Raw genomic sequence first — 8,473 nt, forward strand, 5'->3', positions numbered from 1 at the left:
GGATCCTGGCTGCATCAGCAGCAGCCCTGGCGAGACTCGCTTTTGCAGCTAAGAAACAGTTCTTTTCCTGCTCTGTACTTCAAAGCTGTTGCCTGTAAACGGGGCAGCCTCTCCTGCCAAGGGCAAAGTGGCGGTCAGCCCACACGACCGGCCACCAGCAGCAGTCCTCCCTTAAGAGACGACAAGAGGAAGGTCCACAAGTTTCCCGGCTGCCTAAGGCCCAGTGGCTGCCTTTTCCACCTCAGCTACTCTGCACCGACTGCCGCAGCCACTGCCATCTTGAAGCCAAGAGGTCAAGTAATCTTAAAAAAAAGTCTTAATCTTTCTTCTGGACCTTCATCAACAGATCTATTACTTGGATCTAATTAAGTTTTATATTCTATTTATTTAAGTTTAGCTAATTTAGCTTTCACTTATATCCATAAGATTGTAACACAGTTCTCTCTATATTTACTTTAATTAAGCAAGGACTGATAAAGTCTTGCAATATATTTGTATGTCTTTCAATTTATTGTTATGTTTCTAAAAGGTTTTGCTTTATATGCCAGATGCCTAAAGGTTTATGACAATGATATTGTCAATATAAACTTCTTGGTATATGTCCTTTAATTTTTTTAACCTGGAACTCTAATATTAATCGAAATCTTTATTCTTTTTTTTTGCATTTTAACGTTATATCTTTGCCCATCCTTTTTGTATGTCAACCTTGCTAAATCAATTTTTCATAATTCTCTTACAGACAGATCAAGATGGAGTTGAAGAGAGATCAAATGTCCTCAACACAAAGAAATGATTTACATTTTGTAGTGATGAATATGCTAATTATCCTGATTTGATCATCACACATTGTACACAGGTACTGATATTCAACTCTGTACCCCACAAATATGTATAGTCAATTATGCTTCAATAAAAAATATATTAAATTTTGTTTTATAATGTGATCTGAGATTGCCTGTGTTTGTGTTTATAGATTACAATTGTTCCATTTTCTGTTGTTTTATGACCAATTTACTGTCATATTTTTGTCATTTTGTTCAATTTTCTGTTTCCCACTTTATCAATAAGTAAAATTATTTTTTTATAGTGCTGAATTCTATTTGCTAATATTTTGTAATGGAATTTTGTATGTATATTCAGTACAGATATTTGCTGAAGTTTTTTTATCTGTACTGCCTTTGTCTGCCTTTGGTATCAGGGTAAAACTAATTTTAACTTTCAGGAAGAGATTGTGAACAATTGTTGTTAATCTTTCAACATTTAGTAGAATTCTCCAATGAGACTATCTGGACTTGGAGATTTCATTTTTATAAATGTATTAATTATAAATGTATTTATTTTTAATTTTTTTTTAATTATACATACATGTGGAGTACAATGTTGATTTTCAATAATTGTGTAGAATGTGCAGTGGTTAGATCAGTACAGTTAGCTTATTCATCATTAAAATATGCAGTCATTCTTTGTGTTCATTGACCAATTAGCCCCCCTCATTTACCCCTCCCCCCCATTTCCACCTCTAGTTTTCTAAAAGTTTAATGTATTACTGTGATGTTGTTTCTTTCTTTCTTCTCTCTTTTTCTTGTTCTTTTGTTTACTTATGGATTCAGCTACCAGTTATAAGTGACAACATGCAGTATTTCTGTTTCTGTACCTGGGTTATTTTACTTAGGATAATTTTCTCCAGGCTCATCCATGCTGTTGTAAATGGTAGAATTTCATTCTTTTTATGGCTGAATATTATTCTATTGTGTATAACTACCACAATTTCCTTATCCAGTCATCCACTAATGGACATTTAGGTTGGTTCCATTGACTAGCTATTATAAATAGAGCTGCAATAAATATGGGAGTGCAGGTATGCCTTTGACCTGATGTTTTCCATTGCTCTGGATGTATCCCCAGGAATGGGATTGCTGGATCATATGGAAGTTCTATCTGTAGTTATGTAAAGAACCTCCATACTGTTCTCCATAATGGCTGTGCTAATTTACAGTCCCACCAACAGTGCAGGAGGGTTCCTCTCTCTCTACATCCTTACCACCATTTGTTATTCTGTCTTTTTTATAATAGCCAGTCTGTTTTGGGTAAGGTGATATCTCAGAGTGGTTTTAATTTACATTTCCCTGATGACTAGTAATGTTGAGCATTTTTTCATATATCTGTTGGCCATTTGTATGTCTTCCTTTAAGAAATGTCTATTCAGCTTCCTTGACCATTTTTAATTGGATTACTTGTTGTTGTTGTTGTTGTTTTTTTTTTTGCTGTAAAGTTTCCTGAGCTCTTTGTGTATTCTGATCATGATTATACATCATGATCAAGTGGGATTCATTCCAGGAATGCAAGGATGGTTCAACATATGCAAGTCAATAAATGTGATACACCACATCAACAAATTAAAGAATAAAAACCATATCACTATCTCAATAGATGCAGGAAAATCATTTAACAAAATTCAAGAATCCTTCATGATAAAGACTCCCAACAAATTAGGTATAGAGGGAAGGTTTCTCAACATAATAAAAACCATATATGATAAACCCACTGCCAATATCATACTGAACAGGAAAAGCTGAAAGCTTTCCCTTTAAGATCAGGAACAAGACAAGGATGCCCACTCTCTTCACTCCTTTTTAACATAGTATTGGAAGTACTTGCCAGAACAATTAGACAAGAGAAAGAAATAAAGGGCATCCAAGTAGGTAAAGAGGAAATCAAATTGTCCCTGTTCATGGATGACATGATTCTATATATGGAAAACCCAAAAAAACTCTTAGAGCTGGTAATTAATTCTGTAAGTTTGCAGGATACAAAATTAATGTACAAAATCAGTAGTGTTATTATACTCCAAAGACAAACTAGAAGAAAAAGAGATCAGGAAAGCAAGCCCATTCACAACAGTCTCCAAAAAAAAAAAAAAAAAAAAAAAAACCTATAAATAAATCTAACCAAAGAGGTGAAAGATCTCTACAATGAGAACTACAAATCACTTCTGAAAGAAATTAAAGGAGACACTAACAGATGGAAAGACATTCCTTGTTTGTGTATTGGAAGAATCAATGAAGTAAAAATGTCCATACTACCCAAAGCCATATACAGATTCAATGTGATACCCATCTAAATACCTATCACATTCTTCAAAGAAATAGAAAAAGCAATCCTAACATTCATATGGAACAACAAAATATCCCGAATAGCCAAAGCAATTCTGAGCAAAAAATGTAAAGCTGGAGACATTACCCTTCCTGACTTCAAACTGTATTACAAATCAGTAGTAAGAAAAACAGCATGGTACTGGCATAAAAACAGACATGTGGACCAGTGGAACAGAACAGAGAACTCAGAAATCAATGCACATATGTATGGCCAACTGATTTTGACAAAGGCATAAAGAACATACATTGGGGAAAAGACTGCCTCTTCAATAAATGGTGCTGGGAAAACTGGATATACATTTGTAGAAGAATGAAACTAGATCCATACTTTTCAGCATATACCAAAATCAACTCCAAATGGATTAGAGACCTAAATATAAGGCCTGAAACCTTAAAACTCCTAGAAGAAAATGGAGGGGAAATATTCCAGGATTTAGGTCTGGGCAATGATTTTATAAGTGTATTTAATTATAAATTAAATTTCTTTAGTATTTATAGGGTTTTTTTTTCATTTATTTTATTTTAATTTATCAATATACAATGTAGTTGATTTTCATATCCCTTTACCAATTCCTCTTTTTCTCCCTTCCCACTCCTCCCTCCCATCAACATCATACTATTCACTTGTCTTAACAAGTTCCAGGAATTGTGATTGTTTTGTCTTCTCCCCCTCCCATTTATTTGTTTGTATATTCATTTATTTATTTTTATTAGCTTCCACAAATAAGGGAGAACATGTTGGTATTTCTCTTTCTGTGCCTGGCTTATTTCACTAAATATAATTTTCTCTAAGTCCATCCATGTTGCTATGAATGGCAGTATTTCATTTTGTTTTCGTAACAGAGTGGTACTCATCTGATGATAAGCATTTAGTCTGGTTCCAACTCTTGTCTATTGTAAATATTGGTATAATAAACATGGGAGTACAGATATCCCTTTAATATGATGATTTCCATTCCTCTTGGTCTTTTAGGGTTTCTGATGAAAGGTCTGATGTTAATCTGGTAGGGGCTCCCTTAAACATGACTTGACACTTCTCTCTCACAGATTTTAAGATTCTCTCTTTGTCTTTGAGTTTTGCCAATTTGACTATAAAATATCTCAGAGAGGAAATTTTTAGGTTGAATATGTTTGGGGATCGTTGAGTCTCCTGAGTCTGAAGATGTGTATCTCTTCCTATACCTCAGAAGTTTTCTGCTATTAGTTAGTTGAATATGTTTTCAAGGCCATTTCCTCTTCCTCCCCTTCTGGAATACCCATCGTTCAGATATTTGAGCACCTAAGTTTGTCTGTTATATCTCTTAGATTTTCTTCAATTTTTTTGTACACCTGTGTTATTTTGAACAGCCCATCTTCAAGTTCAGATATTCTCTCTTCTGCTTGCTCTAGCCTGCTGGTTAAGTTCTCTCTTGTGTTTTTCACTTCGTTGAATGAATCCTTCAGCTCCACAAACTCTGCTACATTCTTTTTCAGGGCATTGAATTCTATGTACATTTCCTCTTTCAGGTCCTGTATACTTTTTCTCATTTCATTGTATTGTCTTACTAGCCTTCTTGTATCTCATTTAGTTTCCTTAGAATTGTTGCTCAAAATTTCTTGTCAGTCATTTCAAGGACTTCTTGTTCTATAAGACGTAGAACTTGAGAGTTATTATATTCCTTTGGTGGTGTCATAATTTCTAGGATTTTCAAATTTCTAGTATCTTTCTGTTGGTGTTTATTGTGGCAGGGGCTTTCACTGTTCACTTGTTCCAGCCTGGTGTCTCCAGCAGTGCAGGGAGTTTTGCTGTTGTTTAGCTGCCTGTTGCTGCCTTGGGACCTGGGGGTCAGTGGTTCAGGCCTCTTGGGGGTGGTGACTTGCCTTGTTATGGGGTATTTTAAATTATCTATTTAATATTGTGTGATTTGTAGAAGTTTGTTGGGTTATTTTGGGTTTGTGGGTGTTTTTTTTTTTTTTGAGAAATTGGTTCATTTTCTTTAAGTTGTCAAATTCATGGTATAGAGTTGTTTGTAGTATTCTTCTATTATCCTTTTTATGTCTGCACAGTCTGTTGCAATATTACCTATTTCATTTAAATATTGGTAATTTATGTTTCCTATCTTTTTTTTTCCAGCCATGCTAGGGAGTTGACAATTTTATTGTCATTTCAAAAAAACAAATCTTTGTTTTATTGATTATCTTTATAATTTTTCTATTTTCATTTTCACTGATTTCACTATTATTATATCTTTCCTTCTGATCACTTTAGAATTATGAGGTCAGAGATTAGGTTACTAATTGAGACTTCTCTTTTTTAATATATGCATTTAATGCTATAAATTTTCCTTTCAGCACTGCAATAGTTATGTCCACAAGTTTTGTTACTTTTTAAAAAATTTTTTATTCAAGTTCAATGTATTTGTTATTTTCCTTAAGACTTCCTCTTTGACTCATAAGTTATTTAAAAGTGTCTTGTTTAGTTTCCAAGTGTTTGGAGATTTTCCAGATATGCTGTTGTTTTATTCTAATGCACTCAAAAGATAAAACTTTTATGAGTCTTCTAAATTTGTTGAGGTTTTTCAGTGCAGGATATGGCTTATTGTAGTACAAGTTTCATTGGCACTTGAAAATAATGTATACAGCCATATCTCAGAAATATTGCAGGTTTGGTTCCAGACCACCACATTAAAGCAAATATCACAATAAAGTAATCCACATGAACTTGTTTTCCCAGTACATATAAAAATATGTTAACACTATACTGTAGTCTTCTATGTGTGCAGTAATTTTATGCCAAAAAATGTACATACCTTAATTTTAAAATATTTATTGCTAAAAAATGCTAACAATCATCTAAGCCTTCAGCAAGATGTAATCATTTTTCTGCTTGAGGGTCTTGCCTCCATGTTGATGGCTGCTGACTGATCAGTGTGGTGGTTGCTGAAGGCTGGGATGGCTGTGGCAATTTCTCTAAATATGATGACAATGATGTTTGTCACATCAATTAACTCTTCCTTTCATGAAAGATTTCTCTGTAGGATGTGATGCTGTTTGATAGCATCTTCCCACAGTAGAACTGCTTTCAAAATTGGAATCAATCCTCTCAAACACTGCTTCTGCTTTATCAACTAAGTTTATGTAATATTCTAAATCTTTTTTTTTTTTGTCATTTCAACAATGTTCATGGCATCTTCACCAGGCATAGATTTCATCTCAAGAAACAACTTTCTCTACCCATCCATAAGAAGCAACTCATCACGCATTAAAGTTTTATCATGAGATTGCCCCAATTCAGTCACATCTTCAGGCTCCACTTCTAATTATAGTTCTCTTGCTATTTCCACCACATTTGCAGTTATTTTCTCCACTGAAGTCTTGAACCCCTCAAAGTCATCCATGTGGGTCTTTAAGCTCCTGTTATGTTGATATTTTGACCTCTTCTTATGAATCACAAATGTTCTTAATGGCATCTAGAATGGTGAATCCTTTCCAGAAGGTTTTCAATTTACTCTGCCCAGATCTATCAGAGAAATCACTATTTTTGGAAGCTATAGCCCTATGAAATGTATTTCTTAAGAATAAGATTTGAAAGTCAAAATTACTCCTTTATTTATGGGCTGCAGAATAGATGTTGTGTTAGGAGGCTTAAAAACAGCATTAATCCCCTTGTACGTCTCTATCCGTGCTCTTGAATGACCAAGTGCATTGTCAATGAGCAGTACTATTTTCAAAGGAATCTTTTTTTCTGAGCAGTAGGTCTTAACAGTGGTCTTAAAATATTCAGTGAACCATTCTGTAAACAGATGTGCTATCATTGATGTGTTGTTTTTCCATTTGTAGAGCAGAAGCACAGTAGATGTAGCATAGTACTTAAGGACCCTAAGATTTCTTGAATTGTAAATGACCATTGGCTTCAACTTAAAGTCATGAGTTGCATTAGCACATAACAAAAGAGTCAGCCTGTCCTTTGAAGCTTTGAAGCTGGGCATTGACCTCCTCTCTAACTTCAAAAGTACTAGCTGGAATCTTCTTCCAACATAAGGCTGTTTCATCTACATTGAAAATCTGTTGTTTGGTGTAGCCACCTTCATCTATGATCTTAGCAAGATTTTCTGGATCACTTGCTGCAGCTTCTGTATCAGCACTTGCTGCTTCACTTTGCCCTTTTATGTTATGGAGACAGCTTCCTTCCTTAAACCTCATGAACCAACCTCTGTGAGCATCAAATTTTTTTTTTTTCTGCAGCTTCCTCACCTCTCACAGCCTTCATAGAATTGAAGAGGGTTAGGCCTTTGCACCAGATTAGGCTTTGGCTTTGGGGAATATTGGAGCTGGTTTGATCTTCTATCCAGACCACTAAAACATTCTCCATATCAGCAATAAGCCAGTTTCACTTTCTTGTTGTTTGTTTGTTCACTGGAGTAACACTTCTAATTTTCTTCAAAAACTTTACCTGTGCATTCACAACTTGGCTAAGTTTTTGGCACAAGAGGCCTATCTTTTGGCCCATCTTGACTTTTGACATGTCTTCCTCACTAAGCTTAATCATTTCTAGCTTTTGATTTAAATGAGAGATTCATGACCCTTCCTTTCACTTGAACACTTAGAGGCCATTGTAAGGTTATTAATTAGCCTAATTTCAATATTTCCATGTCTCAGGGAATAGGAAGGATCAAGGAGAGGGGAGAGATGGGGAATGACTGATCAATGGAGCATTCTGAACACACACAACATTTATCAATTGAGTTTGCTGTCTTATATATGCACGGTTTGTGGTGCCCCCAAACAATTACAATACTAACATCAAGGATCACTGATCATAGATACAAATCAACATAACAGATATCGTAATAAAGAAAATATTTGAAATATAGTGAGAATTAGCAAATGTAACACAGAGACATGATGTTGGAAAATGGTGCTGATAGACTTTTGCAGAAAGGATTGCCACAAACCTCCAATTTGTAAAAAATGAAACATCTTCAAAGCATAATAAAGCAAAAGTGCAATAGAACAAGGTAATCTTGTATTCTGTTGTTGTCAAGTAGAGTGTTCTATAAATGTAATTTAGATGCTTTTGGTTGATGGTGTTGAGGTCTTCTATGACTTCTTGATTTTCTCTTTAGTAGCTCTGTCAATTGATGTGAAAGAAATGGTATTAAAACCTCCAACTAAAACTTTGGATTTTCTATTCCTCTTTTCAGTTCTATCAGCTTTTGCTTCATATGTTTGACACATCTCTTGTTTGGTAGGTATGCATTTAGGATTGCTATGGCTTCATATTGGATTGACGTTTTCATCATTATATAATGTGCTACTCTCTAGGAAATTTTCTTTGT

The 8,473-nt window shown here is 34.6% G+C and overlaps 1 pseudogene; it reads right to left on the reverse strand.

Moving 5' to 3' along the window:
- Window positions 1-6,009: 6,009 nt before the first annotated feature.
- On the reverse strand, window positions 6,010-7,748 carry LOC134390051 (tigger transposable element-derived protein 1-like; annotated as a pseudogene).
- Window positions 7,749-8,473: the final 725 nt, after the last annotated feature.

Source organism: Cynocephalus volans, chromosome 11, assembly GCF_027409185.1.
Source record: "Cynocephalus volans isolate mCynVol1 chromosome 11, mCynVol1.pri, whole genome shotgun sequence".
NCBI lineage: Eukaryota > Metazoa > Chordata > Mammalia > Dermoptera > Cynocephalidae > Cynocephalus > Cynocephalus volans.